The 24,330-nt window shown below is 33.7% G+C and overlaps 1 protein-coding gene across 21 annotated transcripts in view; it reads left to right on the top strand.

Moving 5' to 3' along the window:
* The first annotated feature begins 10,829 nt into the window (after positions 1-10,829).
* Positions 10,830-24,330, top strand: part of LOC141394288 (uncharacterized) — a 31,200-nt gene continuing 17,699 nt past the window's right edge. The window contains exons 1-3 of one of the 21 annotated variants that reach the window (XM_073968478.1): positions 11,379-11,678; positions 12,383-12,552; positions 12,680-13,897. The gene's annotated coding sequence lies outside the window, so the exon portion shown is untranslated. Of the gene's footprint in view, positions 11,916-11,938; positions 11,975-12,288; positions 12,553-12,679; positions 13,898-24,330 lie in introns of those variants that run through there. The other 20 variants (XM_073968479.1, XM_073968474.1, XM_073968477.1 and 17 more) reach the window with 20 other exon arrangements.

Raw genomic sequence — 24,330 nt, 5'->3', positions numbered from 1 at the left:
CCAACGAAGTGCAAAAATAAACATCGGAACAGCACAATATCTAAAACAGAGATGGATACCGTGTAAAATCGCCGTAATGTGGAAAGTAGGTGCAAGGACAATAACATCTCCTGCAGGGGATGAGCAAATAATTATATGAATTACTAAGCAGATCTCTCAGAGGTCATCAACAGATGTTAAAATAAGACTTGACACCGATAACTCTATACAAACTTCTCTGATACATACCAAGTACACCTACCGTTATACCAAAATAGACAAATTTTGGGAAAACAGTAATTTCCAGGAAAAATTGAATTTTTCATACAAATTTTGCAAAAAATGTGTGGTATTGTTTTTGGGGAAGTGAATATTTAAATCAATATTTATGTTATATGACTTGAAAAAATGTACTTGATCGCCAGGTCGAATGACAATTGTATTCGTCCCCTTATACAAAAAAGTTGACCAAAAAAGTAGAAGATGTGTTATATTGTCCTGGAGGTATTTTATGGGCAGAAATGGTACAGGATGCATGAGGTCGAGATATTTATCAGATCCAAGAACTCAACGGACAGATAAAATGCCAAAATCGCATCATGTACATACCAGAAGTGTCGTTTAACAGATTGATTTGGCATAATACCGCCTCTAAACGTATATATAACCACGTAAAACTAGTAATTTTTTGCAAATATGGTTAAGTTCTTACCGAACCCGATCAGTTTAAGTAATCTAAATTCATATAGGAAGTTCCGGGACTTTAATCTGGACCCTAGACTATTAAATATCGAACAAAACCTTAGTATTTAACAATAAACCTTAGAGCACAGGACTCCAAAGGATATATTTATTTATTTAGTTAACTGGTTTCCTTTACGATGTCTCCAGATAATAAATAAAATGTTTAACTTACAATGTATTATCAAAACAAAAGTAATTTCTTTAGATTTTGAATCAAATTTTCTCAGTTGCAAATGTTTTGAGCAGAACCAAAATTGAGTTCGAGCTTTGTTTTGTATATTTTTGTAAAATAAGAGCACTTTTCGCAAATTTATTTCTAAATCTTTAAAAGGGATCCAATAAACAATCAATCTACAAAAATATTTGCATTCCAAATCCACAAACTACCTCAGAACTATAAAGAATAAAATATGAATTAGTCATTCCAGCTGCGAATGTTTTGAGAAGCATTGTATGTACATTAGGGTGGTTTTATCTCAGGAGAAAAAATCGATGGTGGACATTTTTAGATTTTAAGATAACCAAAGTTTGAACACAATTGGAAGATGTTAACACGTGCTACTGGAGCCTCGAAGTTTTGAAAATCTCGGATTTTTTTTTGGCTATTTGCGACCCATATATCTGGAACGGCCAAAGCAAATTTCCCGTATTGTACATCAAATTAAAGTACGTAAGTATTACTGAATGCATTCGTATTTCAATAGATTTTCAATGGGGTCTAGGTCCTGTTTTGGTGCTAAACAAGTTCTGGGGGCGTTAAACCAGGCTTTTCAATAGACTCAAACGAAGAAAACGCCAAGTGCTTTTACGGCTTCTTGTTCTTTCACAGACCATTCTTTTTGAAATCTCTTGAATATGTCTGGTTGAGGTCCCGATTTGCTTCCATACTTGCAGTCAAAACAACTCTCAACAATATATCTAAGGCGTGGTGTCGGCACAATGCGTACAGGACCTCTCGAGCTAACATCTGATCCAGGAGTTGCATGGTCCATTGAGTCTCCCAGTATTTGACGCTGTTGTATCGAAGCACACAGCGACTACCGAACTTGCGTTCCATTTGTAAGGTCTCTGTGAACAATGTGATTAGACAATAAGTATAAAGTTAATCAACTCCTAGTATGGAGCCTGATCTTCCTTTGCCTTTGTTTCAACATAAACTTCTTGTCTTGTTCTGAAGTCAACATCGTCAGGGCATCTTGGTGGGCAATATGCAGGAAATTATCCAACTCTTTTGCAGCATTTCTTGCACTTTCCGTTATTTATTCTTGTACTTTTACATTAGTTGCAGCAGAGTCTTGAATATTACATTAATTGATACAAAAATTCAGTAATACGTTCGTATTTTGTTACTAATTAAAATAGCATTAGCCGTTTCATAGATATGGGTTTTCAGAACATCGAGACCCCAGTGACACATGTTAATCAAGATCAATTGTTCTCTAAATTTGGCAATCTTAAAATCTAACAAGATTAAACAATTTTTGGGGTGCAGCAAAAAAAAAATCCAATATCGATTTTGCCTAGTCCACACCAACTGGCTCAAAAGTTCAATATTTTTCGAGAATTGTTTGAGAATTGTTTTGAAATTTTTACTGAAGATAGCCCTCGTGCTCTTGGATGCAAAGATACAATTTAATTCGTGGACAAGTCCACAATTTCTGAGATAAAGACCCGAAGGTCTAAAATTCCCTACGGCCACCAGCTAATATAGCACTTCGTTATATTTCTTCCAAGTTTACATATATTTTCAAAATGGTCTATATCGGTCCAATCTCACTGGTATCTTCTCTACGAAAGTTCAAAATTTCATGGTCAAGTCGGAGGATTATTTGTGGCAACACTGTGAGAGGTGAATTTTATATGAGTTTTATAAAATGTTCGTTTTAAAGTTGTCTTGTTACACTGCGAGACACGAAAAAATCAACGATATTTTGATAGAAGATCAAAAATAAGAAGAAGCATATCGCGGCGTTTATCCCCACCATTAAAAAATAAATCATTAAAAAATTTCAATTTTAAAAAAATGTTGAACAAACTCCAAATTTCGATTTTAACGAAAACAAGTAAAAAGTCTTCAAAAAAGCCGGGTCGAACTTTATATTCCCTCCACCATAAAATATTCCTAACTAAAATGGAATAATGAGTTTCATCTCCTGTCCAAAATTTTAGGTGCAAAAATTTTTCGGCCACAGATACCCCAAATACCTAAATTATCTAATATAATCCAAAAATGTATTCAATCAGGTGGTACCTTATAAAGGAGGCTATAGAAAAACGTAGACCTATCTTGACAATTTTTGGAGGAGAGAACCTCCAATGTCAAATTACTGGTAGTTCCGCCAAACAATGTAGCTAGTTCGGTTAAAATTTTTTGCCAAAACCCTCAAAATACTGAAAATCGGGAGGTACCGTCATATGGGGGCTCTACCAAAACTTGGACCGATATAGTCCATATTCGAACTTGACCTGCCTATGGCAAAAATCCAATCTGGTGTAAAAATATAGCGTTCTAGCTCAATTATTGTGGAAGTTAGAGTGATTACAACAGACGGGCATGGCTACTCCGAATTTTATCCTGATCAAGAATATACATACATATATCACAAATATTGTCAATTATTTCATATTCCATTTCAAAAAATGTTAAATTTTTTTGCGCTATATCAAAGATTTTTGGTACAATTTTTGGTTGATGCGGACAAAAGTTACGGCCGTTTTATTTCGTCTTTTAAGAAAACAATATTATAAAAACGCTAATTATTTTAATCAGCACAATTGTTACTAAAAAGTTCTCTCGAAGTGACTGAATAATACATGTAAAATGTTACTCAGAATTCGCAGAATTTATTTATTTATTTATTTTATTTTTATTTTTATTACATAAAAAAATGTTGTGGATCACAACTTCACGGCGAATCAAATGAGACTAAAATCAAATCATGCAGATTGGTATTATAGTTTCGATGTTACAGCCAAAATATTTTGGTAAAAAAAATAATTTTTTTTTTTAAATATTTTTTCACATTAATTATGTAGTAGAAAATATTGAAAAAATTGCTTAAATCTCCCAATAAAATAGACGGATTTTGCTTTATAGACATGCATATTCAAGCTTTCCCATTGGGGAAGATAATTGGGTTGCTGAGGATATATCTCAAAGCTTCTTTGTCCGCATGTGATTTGTATGTACAGCAGGACCATCTCTTTTAAGTTGTATATATTTTTCGAAATTTAATTTGGAGGCTAAGATGTAGCATCGGCTGCTATAAAGCTATAAAACATCGATAGTTTTGGGAAGGGTGCATACAATTATTGTTCGCATCCCATTTCAGTGTTCACCATGGAAATCTATATCGATATACATACATATATATATTTCAAGGCGATCAATCAAGAACCGTGGATGTAGCATCACACACTATTTTTTGGGATAAAATGAATGTAGCTCCCTTATCAGTGAAGCAGTGGAAACGACCAGCAGAAAACGCGATAAAATACGCGATACATTCAAAAACAATTTTAGGTGATTTTTCTACTTTGGCATTTCTCGTAACTCGCGTTTTAGTTGATGGATTTTAACGGGGAATGATTTATTAGATCCGGAACGTAAAAAACTAAAATGTGCAATAAATAACCCAAAAATATGAATTTTAGAAAAACGTTCGCACAAAATTTCCTCATTTGGACGCAGATTTCTATGAAGCTGTGCAGACTACATTTACGATATACATACGTATCAAATAATTCAGAATCGCAAGTACTACGATCCTATAAATGATTTTCGCAGAACGCAACTTGAAGAAAATGTCAAAAAAAACCGGAAATCATTCTTCAAAATGTCAGCATCACTTAATAATAGAAGCAGATTAAATTTTGAAAAGTAATACATTAGAGAGATCATCATTATTTAGTTTGCTTCTACTTTTATCCTGACAGGAAACTCGGGAAAAGTGTGGTTTACTCACAAATCGAGAGAAAACAAAAAATACATGTTGGCTTCAAACCATTTTTACCAAATTTTTAGCATAAATATAGCCACAGCTTCCACGCAAATTATCTTTTAGGCCAATATTTCTTGCCACGTCCAAAAAAATATCATTTTATCCAAAAATATATAATTTGTATAATATACAATCACAAGTCGCGTGTTTTAAAAGGATAAACCTTGACTTCAGCAATGTTAAATTTTCAAAAATATTGGTGATATAATTTATAGTTAGTACTTCAATGCGTTACAAACGGAAAAACAAACTTATTATACCCTCCATACTATGGTGGAGGGTATAAAAATGGACAGTTCGCGGCCATAAATCCGTCAAAAATATCGGATCATCCGTTTTCGTGCCACAATGGGCACCGCCATTTCGAGAAAAACACGTTTTTATACCCTCAGCTTATATGCAAAATATGCCTCATCGAAATATGGTTTTATGCCAAGTTTACACTTGCGCTCAAAAATCCACTGGACTTCACGAAATCTTGAAATACACCCCGGTGTTTACACTTATTTTTTGTTGATTTCAAACATATCACAATGATCAAGGTAGATGCATATGCGCAGCTGATCGAACATGAATTTTCAAAACAAATTTTGTAAATTGAATTTATCATCAAAAATATACGACAATATAGAACTTTACAAGTTTATTTGAAAAATTATAATAAAATTATCTATATATCGTATTAATTGTGTATAGTACTAAAAAATGAAAAAATAAAAAATGATTTTATCGTTGAGACATCATAATAATAAATTTTGATAGATAAAACTTGTGCTCAGAACTTGCAAAATATTACTACATGCAGCAGTTTTCCGGTTTAGTGCTAAAAATGCGTTCCCGTACTCCGAAATCTAGCAAGACTTGCACTTCTCTTTAAACAAAAATAGCGCCGAATAACACCCTCTTCTCCTGTTTTCTGCCATACGATTTTGGCCTAGTAGAAACTAGCAGCAATCATGTTCGTTGGCATCTAATCATGGCGTAAAACGTCCAGCTGATTGGTTTCAATCTGTCAATTTTTTTTTGTTATTGTGAAAAAATTTTATGAAAACGTAAACAAACATTTTGACATATTGAAGAATTTTCCGCCAAAAATGAGTTGTTGTTGTGCTACTTACGTGACCTATTAAATAGATCTTGGCATCTAATATGATACGTTGATTTTGACATTTATGCTGGAATTTTTGCAATTTCCGTAATTTTTCCGTTCCCGTATTTTTAAGAAATTTGCATGGGGAAGCAATTTTTGACAATTTGCTCTTTTTTCTAACATTACCATTAAAAAAGTACGGGAACACAATGAAAAATAGCATTGTAACAAATTTAATATTTTCTTCACATTGTTTACAAATTTTTATACTAAAATTTTTTGTTGCAGCAATTGAACATCTACCTTGTTTATTGTGATACGTGAAAAGTGTTGCAACTTTTGGTACTTTTTTAGGCAAAAACAGGGTTGTATATGATGTGTACTGTGATTTCGATGTTGATTTCGCTGAAATCACGAAATGAGATGATTTCATTTTTGTATGCGAAATCATGATAAATTTTGCTTGATTCCGCGCGAAATCACGAAACGCCTTCGAAATCACGAAACGACGCCGAATGTAAACCAAACATTAGACCCCAAGTATGTTTGGACGGCAAAGATGTCAATATTATAATGCCAAGTTTACACTTGCGCTCTAAAATCCACAGGATTTCACGAAATCCTGAAATACACCCCGGTGTTTACACTTATTTTTTTGTTGATTTCAAGCATATCACAATAATCAAGGTAGATGCAAATGCGCAGCTGATCAAACATGAATTTTAGAAAAAAGTTGTTGTAAATTGAATTAATCATCAAAAATTTACGACAATATAGAACTTTACTGCTTTATTTCGAAAATGATCGTAAAATTATCTATATATCGTATTAATTGTTTATAATACTAAGAAATTTAAAACTAAAAAATGATTTTATCGTTGAGACATTATAATAATAAATTTTGATACATAAAAGTTGTGTTCAGAAACTGCAAAATATTACTACTTGCAGTATTTTCCCCGCCGTTTAGTGCTAGAAATGCGTTCCAGTACTCCGAAATCTAGCAAGACTTGCACTTGATTTTGAATAAAAGCCTCTTCTCCTGTTCTCTGCTATAAAAAATTGGCCAAGTAAAAACTGGCAGCATGTTTTTTGGCATCTGAACACGATGGCTGATACGCTGATTTTGGCATTTTTGCTGGAGTTTTTGCAATTTCCGTCATTTTTTCGTTCCCGTATTTTTTAAGAAATTTGTATGGGGAAGCAATTTTTGACAATTCGGTCTATTTTCTAACATTACGATTGAAAAAAGTACGGGAACACAATGAAAAATATCATTGTAACAATGTAATTTAATATTTTTTCACGTTGTTTACAAATTTTGATATTAACATATTTTGTTTCAGCAATTCGCACATCTACCTTGTTTATTGTGATACGTGAAAAGTGTTGCAACTTTTGGTACTTTTTTAGGCAAAAGCAAGGTTGTATATCATGTGTACTGTGATTTCGATGTTGATTTCGCTGAAATCACGAAATAAGATGATTTCATTTTTGTATGCGAAATCATGATAAATTTTGCATGATTTCGCGCGAAATCACGAAACGCCTTCGAAATCACGAAAAGACGCCGAATGTAAACCAAACATAAGATAGGAAAAGTCAATTGTGAAAAATTAACTGTAGAGGGAGTTAACTTCTGTTGCTACGACATCATAGCAACATTCTGTTAAACGAAAACTGTTACTCATTGGAATATTGACAAGAAAAACATTAAAACTCAAGTTTGACGGCATTCGCTTTTGATTTTTTCATTGAATGAACAATAAAAAAAGAAAAGAAATAAATTTCAGCCACAAAACACGACGTTAATGTTTTCTGCCGAGAGAAATGGGAATAAAAAACGATTGACATTGCTGTTATCAATTCCAGTGAGTTGTGTAGCCATCTGTAACCAAAATGTGGAACTATTAGCATATGTTTTTGGAAAATGCATTTGTTCGGGTCTTTATTGCTATACGTCTTTGTTGGACGGAATCCGTTTCAGACAATTTAGAGTTGATTTAGCCATGTCCGTCCGTCCGTTTGTCTGGCTGGAGCGTACGAAATCTCTAACGGATCAACCGATTCGGTCCAAAATTGGGGTTTCGTAATATTTTGTCCAAACTTAGTTTAAGTTCGAAGATGGGTTATATCGGTTCATTCCTTCCGGTACCTCCACACAAAAGTTCGAAAATGTTCGGAAAAATTGTGCGCACAATAACTCTATGGACCATACTTTACACATCGTAATATATCTACCAGGTTCGAATATAGATTATGTTTGTCCACTCCTTCGGGTACCTCCCACACAAAATTTCGGATAAGTTCACTTTAAGACCTGTTCTCAAATCACTTTGATTTTTGTTGCAGCAACTTGCATTCGCTGGCTCCTTTACGATGGTAAAAGTTTTTTCAGGGGCAGGTACATATTTCTTGAGAAAACAGCCCGAAAGGTGTAAAAAACCCCTTTGGCTCGCTCCATTTGCAGTGGCTGGAGAGCACGATAAGTCTCGAACTGATCAACCGATTTGGTCCAAAATTTGGCCTTAATCATTTTTTCCAAACTTAGTTTCAGCTCTAAGATGGGCAATACCGGTCCACAACTTCCAGTACTTCCCCCCAATATCTAAAAAATGTCATTTAAATGGTATGCACGATATCTCTCAATTTGGTCCAATCTTTGGATCTCCTAATATGTTGTCCAAATTTTAGTTTAACTTCTGAAATGGCCCATATCCTCCTCCACAAAAGATCAAAATTTTTGTCTAAGTGCCGTTTAGGGTCTCTTCGGAGATCCTTTGGAAATGTATACCGATGCCGTTGTGGTCCTGTTTACAGCGATATAATGTTTTCCGTGGACAAGTCCAAGATATGAGTCCCAAAATAAAATCCACTTCAATAAAGGACTATGTCGGTCTATTCCTTCAAGTACCTCCTCCTTTAATCCTAATCCATATTGTTGTCGGCAAGTTCAAGTGTCCAAAAAGGGTCACAAAGTTCTGAAAAGACCCTAAATACATTTGATCTGTCCGCCAATATAATACATTTCTCATTGGAGTCGAGCTTAATTGCCGAAAAATTTTTGCAAGTGAAAAAGGAAAGCCAAAGATTCGGACCCACACAACCTGGTTTCGCTGTTGGTAGCAGCTCATCGGACATATCGGAGTGACTTTCCTGTCATCGAACTTTTAATTTATCACATGCAATATGTTTTTCAATTTTTTAAAATTTGCAAGTGGCCATAACCCCTTAAGTCAATAGCTACAACGTTGATTCCGAGAGTAAATCAAATTCTTAGCAGGTTGGAAGATATGAACCTAACAAATGACCCCTTCAAACCTTTGGGACATGTATTGTGTTGCTACATCCTGACAGATTTGAGCATTTTTCCATCGCGTTTGACGTATATTCGCGGACCACAGTGACACCGCATAACTTGCCACAGACAAACCTATCGCGTTATATGTCATCAACAAGGTTTCTTTATCTGCACCCCAAGTGCTTCTGGCTAGGGATTGAAGACCTTGTTCCTACCCTGTCGAATGTGACCATTACTATCTTGGGGTAGTTATTGGTCGGAATTCTGCTACCATCGACCATGACATTCAGCTAAGTGCTCATCTCGGCATTCCGTTTGGGCGTAGATTTAGTATCGGATATTCCTCTCATGGAAGAAGGTGGTAACATTAGTCAAATAGGAGTTCAGCCTTTTACAATTGACATCAGGGATGGTACGAGACGCCATAATCGTATGCATATGTTACGATCTTAATGCCGTCTGGAGGGGGTGGAATACAGGAGAGGTAGAGGTTAAACAGTTCTTGAATTCCACGTACGACTGACGTCCAAACATATAATTGAGGTGGTGGAGGTAGTCTGCTCGATGTGCTCAATCAGGGTGGAGTGCTTGACAGCATCGACAAACTGTCGATTAAAATAACTTACGCTGTCAGTGTAACGTCGCCAATCGTGACTGAGGTCCTATCTTCCTTCTTTCCAGGGTTCGAGGGTAACTTAACCGTTGTCCACAATTCGCTTATTCCGGCTCCAATGCTGCAACACTTCAAATGATTTAACAACTTGTTCTGCTTGTGTTCACCGATCAACCTGTTAACTTCCAGTGTCAGCTCCCTGCCTCTGGGGTCGGCAATAAGAAGCTCATCACGCTCTCTTTCTAATCCTATCGCCTCTGCTGGGAAGTTCGATATGGCGAGCAGCTGCTGCAGTGATGATGTCTCGGAACGTCCCTTCTGCTACCAGAATATCGGAAGGGTTGTCTTATTTTTGGTTTTCTCATCAGTGTGATGATGTGTCAGAATATAGTTAATTTTCCATGACTTAAAAAATTACACACAGTCTTATACTCGGGATCCTGCACCCAACCTAATAACAACTACCATTGTTCATCTTCAGTTGTTGTTGGCTAAACCATAAGAGTCAGCCATTAATTTAACTGTTCGATCGATCAACAGTATTGTTGACTGCTCTTAGTACAATTTTCTTTATTTGCCGACATATGTACATATAAATATGCATGTGTATGTTAGTATGTCTATAAATACTTACATATGTATGTAAATATGAAATATTGGCGGCCAAGGCTACCAAATGTTTTTGCTATCAAAATTTATGACAACGTTCAATTAATATGACATTGGCATGTTCTCTGAAATTGGCAGTCATTAAGGTCTTCTTCATGTCGCAGTTGATGAACAACTTCATTTGGGGAGGGCAAATTTTATTCGTCCCGACCTAACACTCTCTTTATGATCGTTGTACTATTATATACGCCAGTATATTTGTTTAGTTGATATTTTTGGTAGATATTTTGTCTCTCCATCGTTTTGATTCTTTTAATAGCAGAAACACACCCAGTAAATGTTTAGTTTTAATTTAATAAGTTTTTTTTTTGCAACTAACCACATCAACGGAAATCAAGAGAATTAAAGAGTACAGCAATTCGAAATATACATATGAATGTAATTGGCTTTTGTTTAAAAAAGAGACTACCAGATGATCGACATGCTCACTCGTCGTGTGGACATAATGGACGCAGTTGCTGGTTGGGAATGGGAACTGAGAACATTTCTGTGCGATGAGTGTTCGTTCTTTTTCATAAAAATGTCGACTATTGCAGAGAGCGGTCGACAACAACAAAACTGGCTAACAACACAGACGAATGAGTCATGAACGATTACTTCATTCATATTAATTATTATTTAGAATTGTAGACAACAGCAGTCAGCAGCAACAAGAACAACAACAACGACCATACTAATTGAAATAAACTATTTATTGGAGAAATATTACATTAAGTTAAGAAATAAACAAGTTAAGAGTCTTTAAAAAAATAGTACAACGAATCGACAAACATAAATTAAAATATGTGTACATATGTATGTTCGAACATTGAACAAACAGCTAAAAATGATTTGTGCTCTTCACGGGCGATGATGATGCGTGCGCGAGTGTTGAAAAAGAGAAATGCAAACGAACGATCGCTAACGATTGAGCAAAAACTTGAAGACAATTTTGGTTGTGCTGTGCGCTTTTGAAGCATTGCGAAACATTGACAAAAATTTTGAATTTAGTCTATCTCTGATCGCCCAATGATTAAATTTAAATATTTTTAAGTACGAAGTATTTTACTCTCAAGCGGGAAATTCATTCAATTAGTAAAACTTTTCTGCATCGCCTTCAAAAGAGACAGAAAAGAAGCAACTCAAAAAATATACATATTTATTTTTGTGAAAATTGCAAATAGCAAAACGAATATAAAAAAAATTTACGAAACGAATTACGTCAAATTGTTGTTTGTTTGGGATTTTCTCGACGGTTAAGAACAGAACAGAATCGTATAAATGGTTAACAATAAATAAACGGTAGGCAAGCGGTTTGAAAACGTGAATATCATTAGCGATAACTCAGCGGATTAAAAAAGCAAATGACAAATACGAACTAAAAATAAATGCAAAGAACTTACCAAGCCGTCGATTTATTTGTACATATTTGCTGCGGTCTATGTGTGATCATAATAGTCTCGCAATAAAAAGATATCTATATAGTATAGAAAATATGTATTAATAAATTTAAAATAACTATTTTGTTGAGAAATTGTGGTGATGATGATATTACTGTTTGTGTTTAGTATATTTTGAATTAACATTAAAAGTGATTGGTTTGTGCAAATTTCAAGAGAATATCCGTTACTAATAAAACGAAATTAACGGATAATTATACTTTGAATTTAAATACCATTACAATATGTATATACATATGTATGTATGTACATATGTATATACAAAATTGTATAGGCATTTACATATGTTTGTTTATTTGTAAACACCAATTTGTAAAAAACTTAAGGTCCACCGAAGTCCTTATACATATGCACATGTATTGCAAAGATACAAATATACATACGTACATACATACATATGCATATGATATATTTAGTTTTGTATTTTACCACAATTCTATAAATCGCAAAAGTTCTTTTTCATATTTAGTCAACAGTACAACAACAACAAACGAAAGCAACAGAAACAAAAATAAAACATATTTATTCATATGTATGTATGTACAGGCATATGTATGTCTGTCTGTCCTTAAAAAGTGTGTAACATAATTTGCTCAATACGTCATCGTGGTGTCATCAACTTAGAAAAAAAAGCTCAAAGCAACGGAAGGAAAAGCGGAAGAAACAATAACGATATACGATCAACATTAACAACATTGCCAACATCTATCCTCAACGTAATTATCGGCAATAGATGGGAAAAACTGAAGAACACAAAGCGAATAACACCAGCAACGACAACGACACTATAGTTCACAACTACAACAACAAGAAATTTTAATATCTATTTTTGTTTTTCTTTAGCAGGCAGATCTGTCGAAGATCCAAGTGACATATACATAAATATTTCATACATATAGCAAAGAAGCTACAGATAAAAAAGAGCAAATAAAAAATAGAAAAAAAAAAACAAAGAGAACAACTATCCAAATCGACCGATCGAGGAACAGAAATTATTTTACCCCACAGACGCAACAGCACCATTGCTAGGGAGCTAAATACTACCAGTCCGCCTACATACAATAGATATAATTAATAAAAGAGATACTAATACCACGGGCTCTTTTCACTTCTTTGTACTCCAATCCAACGAAAAAAGAGAACAGTGCAATTACAAGAGAGCTGTGGAAAATTTGCCACACACACATATACATGTGCTGCATACCCCCACTAAATTTCAATAAAAAGTGAGAAAAATTCTTAATCGAACGAAACAATAAAATAACAGCAAAAACATACAAAAACAAATTCGGCAACATTCACTGAGCGATCAATACGAACGAAGTACTAACTTAACAAAAAAGAAAAAAATATAAAAAAACAAACAAAAATATAAAAAACCAAACATTTGCGACGCCGAAGTACGACCGACACCAACCAACCAACATCAGTCAAGAAGACGTTATCTGTGTTTTTGTCTACCTACCTACTACTACTTGACACTACAAACTGCCAAAGCCGTTTTATGTCATCCACCCCCGCCAAACACAGATTTCATATTTGCAATTAATTAGCGCGGGAACTTTCTCAAAAAACGAGAGGTACATTGCATCACACCGTGAATCTCTGACTTAATTGCAGTGTCTAAAAAAATCACAACAAAAATCGTCAACCGGCAAGAAGAAGAGTTTTTTGTCCCATCGAATCACAACATAGCAAACGAAATACAATTTAATTAAAGTAAACAACGATTCGAAACAAAGCACGCGCGCACGAACATAAATAATAATAAATACAAAGAATAAATCAAAATTAAAATTCTATTAATTGAAAGTCAAACGTTCTCTGAGCAAATACCCCCTCCATTTGAGCAGCGAACTTACAACTCAAATTAACCACAAAGACGATAATCGAAAGCAGCCATCGACGGCTTAGCATCATCATAGAAGGCAAATCAATAGAGAGCTGAATCTAAACTATAACAACAACGACAACGGCAACGACAACAAGGCATCAGTAAAGCCATTCACATATAGCCGGAAGAAACGCAGAGCATATACATCACATATCCTCACTAAAAAGGTAATCATATATTTGTTATTCAAATACTGTTGCCAGTTAAGAGCTAAGTATTTATGTTGGCTAAATAAGTAAACAACGTATGCTATCAATTATTTATGTACATACATACATATGTGCATATTAATAATTAATAAACTCATGATTTGATTATTGCTATTGAGACACATCTGAATATACATACATGTCCTAGGACGTATAAGTACTTTTCAGAAATATTAGTACGTATACGTCACTAAGAATCAATTTGTTTAGATCAGTTTCCACCGTCAAAGGAACAAGCCACGTTCTTTCGATCTAGCCGGCTTTTCAAAGAAACAAAAGTGGTATTTAATATCATAAATATGTGTGCCACTACCGTGGTGCAATGGTTACCAAGGCCGCCTTGCATACAGATGGTCGTAGGTTCGACGACATTACATTTTTCTCGGCGATTCACAGTGGTCGAAATCACTGATCTAGCGGCGCCAAATTAATAACTTGCAAACGAATTGATATTTGTTTCTGTAATTTTGCACATACTCAGCCTGAATCTGTGGGTTATACTGGACTGAATATGAACAATATCGGCTAATATTTTGGTATATCCCCATATCAATATACCTCCCAATATTCAGTATTTTGAGGATATAAGCTACACTTTCCTATCAATTTAGCTGTAATTTGGTACTTAGGATTCTTAATGGTCGCTAAACTTTTCCAACAAAAATTGTGAACCACGTTTGCGTATAGCCCCCATATAACGGTACCTGTCTATTTTCAGTATTTTGAAAATTAAAGCTAATGGTGTTCAAAATAATAAAAGAGAAATTTTAAGGGAGATTTATTATTTAAATTATTATATATAGGGATTTCTGAGTGAATTCGGACACTTTTTCAAAACGAGGTTTTTAATTTCCTTTTATGCTGTGGTGATGCTGCTCATCAGAAAAATATTTCAGTATATTTTCAGATTTTTTTGACTAACGACTCCAGAGATATCGAGCCTTTAAAAAGTCCAATTCTGTAAAAACTATATGGGGATTTCTGAGTGAAATCGGACACTTTTTCAAGATGAGGTTTTTGATTTCCCTTATTTTTTGCTGTGGTGATGCTGCTGATTAACAAAACATTTTAGTACATTTTCAGATTTTTTTTGACTAACGGTTCCAGAGATATCGCGCCTTGAAAAAGTCAAATTCTGTAAAAACTACATGCAAAGAAATACTCATAACTTTTTTAATATTGGTCCAAATTGAAAAAATCTTTTTTGTATGCTTTGTTGTTTTATCAGCTATTTAATAAAAAATAGCAAAAAAATTTGCACAATGGGCTTGGATGCTATTTTCGCGATTTAATATTCAAAATCAATTTTTAAAGATGTTCGACCCCTTCGATTTTCTTTAATTTTTTTTGTATTAAACTACGTTCAATTACAAAAATTTTAAGTCCTATGTGGTAATGGGATTCGGACGATTACTATTTTTTCTGAATTTTTTTAAGTTTTTCAATACAATTTTTCCTTTATACCCGAGTGAAACATTTGTTATTTTACCAAAACAATACAAAATTAAATTTGTTTAACATTTGTTTTGTTGCTTTATTTACAAATTTATTGAAGCTAAAATCTCAAAAAATATATTCAATAATAGGATCATTCATTTTTTAGGAAAAACATAAATACCTTTTAAAAATCCTCTAAAATAAATAAAATAAAATAGAACACCTAAATTTTTGTTAATGTTAGCTTATTTATCCCAAAGCGAATGAATCTTCGTTTTTAGTCTTGCAGGGATTTAAAGTCGACAATGTTCCATATCAAAACAGAAAAAATTATGTTTCTACCTCTTCGCGAAATGATTTTCTGATCATTTTCCCGATAGTACTATGAAAAATAGGCATTTATTTTTGGTCATCAGGATAGAACAGTCACTTTATTTTTGCGAATTTTTTAGATATTAACGCTGATTTTTCTCTCAGTGGATAAAGCAAGGCTTTCTAATCATTTTTCACCAAAGAAAAAATAATAATAAAAATAAAATAATAAAAATATAAATAATTCCGCGAACACCGAAATAACAGCGTTAAAGAGTTTGAATTGACAGATATTTGAATATTTTGGAATATCTATAGGAGTCGCGCAGTTATGACATATTTCTTCACAATAAGATAGAATATGACACAGACAACCTCGACGGATACAATCGAGTGCTTCGGATGCTGATAAGATGGAACATTTTCATAATAATTATGAAAAACGTAAAAATTTCTTATAAAAACTTTGATGTTTTGTTCAATAAAATGGGTTTTCCGCGTACAAGTTTGCCGTTTAAAGGTTTGGAAATATGCTCCAGGTAATCGGGTATGAGAACATACGCTATTGACATTCCGAGATGTTTCAATTATCTGTCAATTTAAACACTTTTATGTTGTTATTTCGGTGTCCGCGGAATTATTTATAAGTTTTCTTTGGTTAAAAATGATTAGAATGCCCTACTTTATCGACTGATTTAGCCATGTCCGTCCGTCTGTCTGTCTGGCTGGTTCGCACGATAACTCTCGAACGGATCAACCGAAATTTTGCATTTCGTAATATTTTGCCCAAACTTAGTTTAAGTTCGAATATGGACTATATTGGGCTACTCCTTCGGGTACACCCTACACAAAAGTTCAACATTTTTCTGTAAAATGGTGTGAAAGATAACTCTCGAAGGGAGCAATCGATTTGGTCCAAACTTTACACATCGTATTTTATAATTATAGATATAGTTCGGGTTCGTATATGGACTATATCGGTCCACTCCTTCGGGTACCTCCCACACAAAATTCGGAAAAATTAAATTTAAGAGCTTCTCTCGGATCGTGTTGAAATTTTTTCAGTAGGTTGTCCACGTGGCTTCCTTTACTACTTCTTGAGATAATGGCCTAAACGCTCCAAGAAATCCTAACTGCACCAACTAAAATGCCAAATCTGCAAGATAATTACCGCTGGGAGTTTCTGATTGTCCAAACTTTGCACATCGTATTATTTCATCCAATCCTGTATCAGTTTGGAATATGGGCTATATCGTTCCACTCCTTCGGATACCTCCCACACAAAATTAGGAAAAAGTGAAGTTTTGAATTATTTTTCAGTAGTTTGTCCTAGCGGCCCCCTTTACAACGGCACAATTTTTTTCCACATACATACGTCCTGAGATAATAGCCCAAAGGCTCCAAAAAACCCTGCCGGCAAACTTAGTTTAATATTTCGAGTTCTCTATAAATCAGAAGTTTGCTTGCTAAAAATTGTTGGTATATGTCAATGAGTTGGTACAGCCCCACACTACGGTATCTACAGACACACTACAGTATCTACACATATTTTAAAGCAAACTCATGATACAAAATCAATATTTGACCCGCTCAGTGCACATATCGATTAAGTCCACTTTTGAAAAATCGTTAAATTTAAGTGTCAAAGTCGTTGATATAGTCATAACTTTTTATATTTATAAAACTTTCCTTTCCAAAGCTGAGGGTATATCTCCGTCAGCACAGCTGGCTGATACTTTCTTACTTGTTATTATGAAATTCGGACAGATAGCGATCCATAGCAACATTGACATATTAAAATTAGTTAAGATTATTAAAATATAAATCCGCCAGATTTCATGAGTATGTACATCTTCCTTCACATTTAATTAGTTCATAAGCCGTAATATGTACCGAAAACATGAAAGGCGTCCAGCAAATCCACTGTTTTACTCTTTCGAGGAATAAGCCATGACGTGACGGTGAAGCTGGGTATTTTCATTATTTTTTTTTTTCTAAAAAGCCGGCTAGATTGGAAGAACGTGGCTTGTTCCTTTGAAGGTGGAACCTGATATAAAAATTGAAAAGTGACGTATACGTACTATTGTTTCTGAAAAGTATTTATACGTCCTTGTATCCCCTAAATTTTTTCAATTTTATCCAAAAATCTTATATAGGAAATTTTATGGCGGTAGGTTAACGTTGACCCGTCACCCGAGCGATCTTTGTTTCCATAGTAATTTGTATATACATAAACTACTCTAAAGGCCGCAATTATGGTTTTACCCATATTATCTTACACAAAGGGCTGAAATTTGATATTTAGTCTTCTTTTGGGGCTCCCAAACGTTCTCTCAGAAATTCGTTAGTATTGGTCCACGTGTTGACACATTCGATATTTTGAAGGTTTAGCCACATTATTTTACCAAAATGACTGAAATTTAGGGCTCCCAAACGTTCTGCCAGAAATTCGTTAGTATTGGTTCACGTGTTGATGCAGGTCCCAAAGAACAGTACCTCCCGACTTTCGATACTTTGAAGGGGTTAGCCACATTATCTTACCAAAATGACTGAAATTTGGTATTTGGTCTTCCTTGGGGCTACAAAACTTTCCTCTAAAATTAGTCAGTATAGGTCCATGTTTTAATATAGCCCCTATAGAACGATACCTTCCGATTCTCGACATTTTGAAAGTTTTTGTCACATTATCCTACCGAAATAAAACATGCGTACAGAGAATTGTGGGTATAGATGCACGTTTTAATATAGCCCCCATAGAAGGGGTATTGCGAGTTTTCTGTTTGGAAGGTAGGTACTACGATGTTTTGGTCCGCTCGATTGACCACCAAGATCATGTGATATCACACCGTTAGACTTTTTCCGCTGTGTATATGTAAGTAAAGTCTAAAGTTTATGCTTAGATTCAGGTCTCGAAATAAAACATCACGCGTGTCATTTCATGATAATAAACATTTCCCATTCAGTTTGAATTTTCTGTATTTTTTTTCTTAAAAAAATTAGGAACCTCGAAGTGGATCACCCTTTACTTAAAAATGAGCCAATAAAAAGTTTCGATTCTTTGAAAGTTGCAATTCGGGGTAATTCCTTAAAAGAGAATTGCTTGAAATTTTAGATTGAAAGCGCCGCATAGTGGTTCAGAAATTGATTTTTCTGGTCACATCCTCAATTTTTGTCTTCCTCGATTGTTAATTTCTATATGGGATTCTATAGTAATCATATTGAAACTAATGAAACCACAATATTAGGTCAACAAATTGGAAGGGCGTAGCATGTTACGTCATTTTTGCAAATTTCTGGAGAAAGAAATGTGTAGCTATTTCTCGGAAATTACATCAGATATTGTGTTCATTGTTTTTTGTTAGAGAGGTAGGAAGGAATGTTGCCTTTAAGAACCGTTTTAATAAATTGCCGTAGCGTTTACTCGAAGTGAGTTATTTTATTTTCCTCAGGTACTAAATTTTAGTGAAATTCCAAATAAACAGCATGAACAAAGTTTCATTTATGCAGAATGGTGCCTACTTTTGTATCCGTTCCGCCCGCTTAACACTTTTTATTGTTTTTTTCCATACCCCATAATTAATAATAGTTATAATTTTTTACACAAATGAACATTTTTTAAATATATAAATTTTTATATGAGTTATATGAAACCCAAGGAGTATTTTTTTTTAATTTTTTAACAAGTTTTTAATTAAAAAAGTAAGAAAACATTTATTATTATTTTGTATTTTTTGGTTTGCTTATTGGCGTTTGACATTTTTTAACAGATTGGATCCTTTGAAAAACTCAAAAACGCTCATATTTTGATGCCAAATATGAAAAAAACACAACATTTCAACTTGGAACTTGAATTCCTCTGTAACAACTAGCTCGAATTTGATCGTTTGATGATTTTGTCGAACAAAAAAAAAAATTATGAAAATATCTCTGTCCGTTCAAAAGTTACAGCGTTTTGATCAGGATCAAACGATTCTGAACCACTGTGTGAGCAAAAATACACAGTCTCAACCTATATATCACCAATATTTTTGAGAATTTAACATAGCTGAAGCCAAGGTTTGCCCTTTTAGAACACGCGACTCGTGATTGTATATTATACAAATTAAATACTTTTGGATAAAATGAAATGTTTTTGGACGTGGCAAACAATATTGGCCTTAAAAGATAATTTGCGTGGAAGCTGTGGCTATATTTATGTTAAAAAAATTTGTGAAAATGGGTTGAAGCCACCATGTCTTTTTTTGTTTTCTCTGGATTTGTGAGTAAACCACACTTCTCTCGAGTTTCCTGTCAAAGTAAAAGCAGAAGCAAACTAAATAAGGATTATCTCACTAGTGTAGTACTTTTCAAAATTTCGTCTGCTTCTACCATTAAATGATGCTGACATTTTGAAGCCAGATTTACAGTGTTTTTTTGAAAATTTCTTCTAATTTCATTCCGCAAACAGGTTTTTCCAAAAACCATATATAGGATTGTAGTACTTGCGATTCTGAGTTATTTGATATGAATATTGTGAATGTAGTCTGCACAGATTCATAGAAATCTGCATCCAAATGCGAAAATTTTGTGCGAACATTTTTCCAAAAATCGTATTTTTCGGGCCTAATTTTAACAATTGTCATTCGATTTCTTCGTACTTGATTGCACATTTTAGTTTTTTACGTTCCTGATCCAATAAATCATTCCCCGTGAAAATCCATCTACTAAAACGCGAGTTACAAGAAATTCCAAAGTAGAAAAATCATCTAAAATTGTTTTAGGAAATATCGCGTAGTTTGTCACGTTTTCTACGGTTCGTTTCCACTGCAATGAAAAAACTAGTACAGCATCTTCGTTTTAGCGGAAACAGAGATTTGAAAACTTCACTGATAAGGGAGCTACATTCATTTTATCCGAAAAAATAGTGTGTGATGCTACATCCACGGTTCTTGATTGATCGCCTTGAAATAGATATATTTCGATATAGATTTTCATGGTGAACACCGAAGTCGGATGCGGACAACAATTGTATGCACTTTGCGCAAATTAGCGATATTTTATAGGTTTTTTAGTGCTTAGATGCAGCCGATGCTACATCTTAGCCTCCAAATTAAATTTCGAAAAATGTATACAAATTAAAAGATATGGTCTTGCTGTTCATGAAAATCACATGCGGACAAAATGATTTTGATAATTACGCGATTTACACGTATTTTAAAATTCATATAAATTAAAATGGGTTATTTGACCTCTGTTTCCATTTCAGTAGCTTTGAGATATATCCTCATCAACCCAATTACCTTCCCTAATGGGAAAGCTTTAATATGAATGTCAATAAAGCAAAATCCGTCTATTTTATTGGGAGATTTAAGCAAAATGAAGGAAGTATTCCTATAGATTTTTCCAATATTTTCTACTACATAATTCATGTGAAAAAATATTTTTTTTCCAATAAAAAAATTCTTTCTTGGCCAAAATACGTGCTTATTTTGGCTGTAACATCGAAACTATAACACCAATCTGTATGATTGTAGTCTCATTTGATTCGCCGTGAAGTTTTGATCCACAAAAAATGTTTATGTAATTTTAGGACCACTAAATGGGCCTTAATTTTGAACAAAATTTACTTATATTCAATAATTTCAATTTTATGTACATTCCGCGAATTCTGTGTAACATTTTGCAGGTATTATGCAATCTACTCGCTTAAGTCACATCGAGAGAACTTTTTTGTAACAATTGTGCTCATTAAAATAATTAGCGTTTTTATAATATTTTCTTTCTTAAAAAGCGAAATAAAAGCGCCATAACTTTTGTCCGCAACAACCAAAAATTGGCTCGCGACCAGATTCATACTGGGAATTTTTTTCTTAACCTACACATCAAAAATCGTTGATGTAGCGCGAAAAAAATTTATCCTTTTTTTCTGAAATGGAATATGAAATATTTGACAATATTCGTGATATACGTTTCGATTTAAGGTATTTTTAAGGTTTTAACTAAATTTGTCGCTAATTTGTCAGTTTGGGTTTTGATTGAGTAATAGACTGTGAGACCTTTATATAAGGTGAAACCTTTTTATAAGGTCTGGTTATGGTATATCCTTGCAGGTAACGTCACCCCTATTTTCTGAATTTTTAAAGTTTTATTCATATTTTGTTAATGGATTCCCCTGAATTTCACTATTTAGAGTAATTTGTGAATTAAAAAACTTCTTTACAAAAATATGAACATAGGCCCACATTTTGATACATACATATATGTACATATGTATGTCCCGTATCGTGCTGTCAACGTGCCGTTTCATTTCCTTTCCTTTATATAATTCCCAATATGTGGATAAGAATCCTTATGACATTGTAGAAGAATGTTTGGGGAATAGTTGTTGGGATTTTGATAGGACTGTGTATCTGCCTGAAATTAGTTCTCCTTACATTTCAATAACGGTTTGCGATGTCAAAGTCGTCCAAATTGGAGACTGTTACATCAACGACTTATTTTCCGTCTCTAATTTTAAACGATGGAGTGTTATACTTATTACATATTCGTAACCTCATCCTAATATGACATTACTCATGTCCATCGCCAAGTAGTTTGCTGAAGGTGGATGTAGAATGAAGACAAAAGGGCGGCGGTACATATGCAGCATGGCATTCTTAAGTCATTCACGAGGCTGCTTATTTTTTGGTATAACACATCGAAGCTCAAAATTCATGTACGCTAAAAACACAATTATTTCAAATTATTAATTCGGATTTTATATTTTAATATGAATTGTTCGGAGATAATTAAGCCGTAAACAGAATAAACGTTTGAGTAAAGTTTTGTGTCATTTCTGGCAAAAGAATAAATGACAAAGGGCAACCTAGTTCGATTATTCTTTTATCAGAAATGACGTAAAACTTTACTCCAACTTTTATAGTGTTTTCGTATTAAGTAAAACTCACAGCCAAATACTGTTTTTAAAACAGAAAACTTTTTTATCACATTAAATTTCGAATCGAAATGTCAGATATAAAACCAGTGCAAAAGTGCATCAATTAATTTTGACTTTGATCCCTTAAATATCGCTTTGAAGAGCATTGGAAAAAATAAGCAACAAAAATCCATTGACTTTTGGCCTTTGCGGTACATATACATATCTCCATTATTACAATTAGATAGAAATGAAAATGCAAACAATTTCTGCATTTTTTGAAAGTACATGTCGGGACTACCAACATTCTAGTTGGATTTTGTCCTGTCAGATCTATTTCGGATATATAGCCTCATCTAAACCGGGCAAAATCTACTTTTTTGCATTTATCGGGCCTTTATCTCAAAAACAAATAAAAATGTAGACTTTCTGTCTTCGACAATATTATAGCCCAACACTAGTAGAACTTAACTTAAAATCGATAAAATATAGAAAATTTTACATAATTTCTGTAATTCTGTAGTGGGATTCTCTAAAAGGACGTTTACATATAACCGAGTTAACCCAGTGGGTCTGGGTTTCAAATGCCATTTCCATTGTGTATACTTCAAATTAATCCTCACAAAGAAGGTTAACCCTGCAAAAAACTATAATATAAACGCCGTATAACTCATATTTTGAGTTACCGACAAAAATCGGTAACTTTAAAACGCAAAATTATTAATGAAACGTTCGAAAAAAGTTGACAACACTGTTGCTATCGGTAGAACATTCCGACTACTTTTTATTGGTCTTTAACTTACCGAACAATATCGTTAATTACCGAAATTAAAAGCATTTTAATTTTAACCACTTTTCTCGGTAACTCCCATTCACCCATTTCAAACAATGTTCACACGAGCAGTTTATTCCCACATTTGGGATTTCATCACATGATTGACATACATATTTATTAGATTGTTCTTGAAAAATATACATACAACACTAATAACATGTTTTGGTCACTCCAGCGAGTATATGGTGCGAAATGTATACAAATTCTGGAATTTTTAGATATGTTATGAAATTTGAGGCAAGAACTACATTTTCGAGTTCATTATTTCTCCAAATATTTTACTCATGCTTCAGAGGTCAGAAGAAGATTCGCATTGGTTTCAGGGATATAGCCCCGAATTGCATTAAAAATGCAATATTTAAACACGTTTAGATGGGGCCATAAAATCCTATCTGTATCTGCACGTTTGTTCATTGTGCCACGATTATATCGCTCTTTCATCAAAGAATCTCAAGTAGAGTTGTACAATCTAGTTCATTTGAAAGATCTAGTTCAATAGCTCAGCCCTTTTAACTGAACTAGTTCAGTAATCTAGTTCATAGTTCACTATCCAGTTCAATCATACGGATCAGAATCGTTCACGGGCTCTTAATCGTTCTCTTGATGAAAACACATACATACATGAAATAGGAACAAACATTAGAATAGTATAATTAAACTACAAAAATATTACATTTAGATATTTTTATTCCATTCATAAAGAAAGATTAAGTTTAGAAAAAACATCCTTCGAAAAATTTTAATTACAATTTCAGTTAAGTGGCTGGCAAGAAAATCTTACGTTGTGTGTTTGTAGAAATTATCACTGTATGTATGTTTCTTTTTATTTTTTCCTTTTTTCTATCCAAAACAAGGCACATTGAATAGGTAATGGATTCGATATATTGGGATACGATGTGTTTAAATTGCTCT

Source organism: Musca autumnalis, unplaced genomic scaffold (assembly GCF_047663935.1).
Source record: "Musca autumnalis isolate F117 unplaced genomic scaffold, ASM4766393v1 scaffold_2, whole genome shotgun sequence".
Taxonomy (NCBI): Eukaryota; Metazoa; Arthropoda; class Insecta; order Diptera; family Muscidae; genus Musca; species Musca autumnalis.
The sequence above is the reverse complement of the archived record's forward strand: the minus strand, read 5'-3'. Positions and strand labels throughout refer to the sequence as shown.